The sequence below is a fragment of the Ailuropoda melanoleuca genome, unplaced genomic scaffold, assembly GCF_002007445.2.
Source record: "Ailuropoda melanoleuca isolate Jingjing unplaced genomic scaffold, ASM200744v2 unplaced-scaffold2228, whole genome shotgun sequence".
NCBI classification, from domain to species: domain Eukaryota; kingdom Metazoa; phylum Chordata; class Mammalia; order Carnivora; family Ursidae; genus Ailuropoda; species Ailuropoda melanoleuca.
In genome coordinates, this window is record NW_023191926.1 from 123,159 (window position 1) to 125,518 (window position 2,360).

Genomic DNA, 2,360 nt, shown 5'->3' on the forward strand with positions numbered 1-2,360 from the left:
TAAAATCTTTAACTACTGGACTTGTTTTTTGTTGGTTTGGTTTGGTTTTTGGTCTTTTTAAATTTTTTTTTCATTTTGTCTTAATTCTGACACTTCTGAGGAAGATCTGTATGATGTGTGTGGAGAAAGTAGAGCCACGAGGGCAGAGATCACAGAAAATAGTTGGGGACCTAAAGTGACTTCTCTTGTGTCAGGAAAGCTGCATCCCATTCCCTCCCTGGCCTGGGAACCCCTAGCTTTTTCTGCTCACACATGGACCCATTGATGGGACTCCTTGGTGCTGTGCCCCTCAGCGTGGTCCTTCAGACATGAAAAGAACAGTCCAAGGACAGCTCTCCCCTGGGACAGCCAGCATCTCCATAGAGCCCCCAGGAGTTGGGTGCGGGGGGGGACTCTCCGTTCCTTCCAACTTTGTGAGGGGCTCCTGGGCCCTGGGTTCTTCTCCTGCATTCAGTTTTCCAATCCTTGTGCTCACCACTGGCTCCAGACCTTGCCAGCAGGACAGAATTCTTCTGACCCAGATTCCTTGAGAAGGCTTGAGATAGGATCCAGGGTTAGCTCAGGGCTCCATTTAAGGTCAGAGAACCTGGCTGATTACTGTGACCCCCCAGTTTATTCATGATGAAATAAACAAAAAAATTCATTAGTTCTGAAACTGTCATGATTTTAGTTGCTATTTCTTTCTTTTTTAAGATTTTATTTATTTATTTGACAGAGATAGAGACAGCCAGTGAGAGAGGGAAAACAAGCAGGGGGAGTGGGAGAGGAAGAAGCAGGCTCATAGCAGAGGAGCCTGATGTGGGGCTCGATCCCAGAACGCTGGGATCACACCCTGAGCCAAAGGCAGATGCTTAACGAATGAGCCACCCAGGCGCCCCNCGATTTTAGTTGCTATTTCTAAGTAACATGATATCGGTCACGAATTTCTATATTTTATGGTGACTTATGGAAGCTGACATTGCATTTTTCAGATATGTCAAATATTCTTTCTAATTCTTCCTTTTTCCTTAAGTTCTAGTTCCTCCTTATCTTCAAATTTGATGTATACAAATTGCATACTTTTCTGCAGTGTATCAAGGAATCTTTTGATAAAGAGACACAAATTGACTGAGTAGGAAGCTTTTTGTGACGTAAGTTGGGCTTTCAAACACAGAAATTGAGAAAGGCAAACAGCAACTGTGCCCATTATATGATAGAAAATGTAGAGGCAGTCCTGAAATGAATAAAAATCATATTTTATTTAATCCTGTGATGAACACTGAACTGACACATGTGGATCTTCCTTAAATGTGTGTTTAAAAATGAATGAGAGAATGAATGAATGAATGAATGAATGAATGAATGAATGAACGTTGCAGACTAAGCCCTCAGGTAGGAGGATGCTGTAACATCCACATCCTTGCTCTGGGGGAGGGAAGGCATCTATCAGCCCTGGTTTTCTGTGTTTCCACACCTCTGCACAGCTCTACATGGACTCTATGTGACACGGGGACAACAGACCCATCACCAGCCCTCCACCTGCTCTCCCACCTGACCTCACCTGTGGCACTCGAGGCATCCCCGTCTCTGTGAGCATCTCCCTCCATCCACCTGACACTCTGGACCATCCCTCCCTCTCNGTGTTTCCACACCTCTGCACAGCTCATACATGGACTCTATGTGACACGGGGACAACAGACCCATCACCAGCCCTCCACCTGCTCTCCCACCTGACCTCACCTCTGGAACTCTAGGCATCCCTGTCTCTGTGAGCATCTCCCTCCATCCACCTGACACTCTGGACCATCCCTCCCTCTCCCACAGTCCAGGCTCCAGTCATCTCCCTGTGTCCCACCTGGGGACACCAAGCCACTTCACACTGCCCTGTTTCCTTGGCTGTCATCTTCCTCTGGCCACCTCCCTCCCATGGCCCCTTCAAGTCTCCCTGTCCCAAATTCTATCCTGAGACTTCCCATGAAGCTAATTCTCTAATGAGCAGGAGTGAGAACAGGCACAGTTGGGATTACAAATCTCACAGTTAATGGAGGGGAGGTCACAGGATGGCGCTGCACTGGTCCCTGCTAGACGCCCAGGCCCTGCTCTGTCCCCAAAACACCAGCAGCCTCATCAGAGTTTGCTCTACCCTCTCAGTCTTGCTCAGGAAGGACCCAGCAAACCCAAGCTCTGTGTCCTCCTCTGTGAAGTTATGTGTCCCCGCTGGAAGCTACTGTCACACTCAGAAACCAGAGCCAACCCGCCTCCTTTGAGGCCCTCCTGCTGGGACAGACTCCCTCTCCTCTCTGTTCCCTGTGTCTTGTCCTCAGCTCCACAGCTGTTCACAGGCTCTCATAGGTCAGGACTGCACATGTACCTCCCACTAG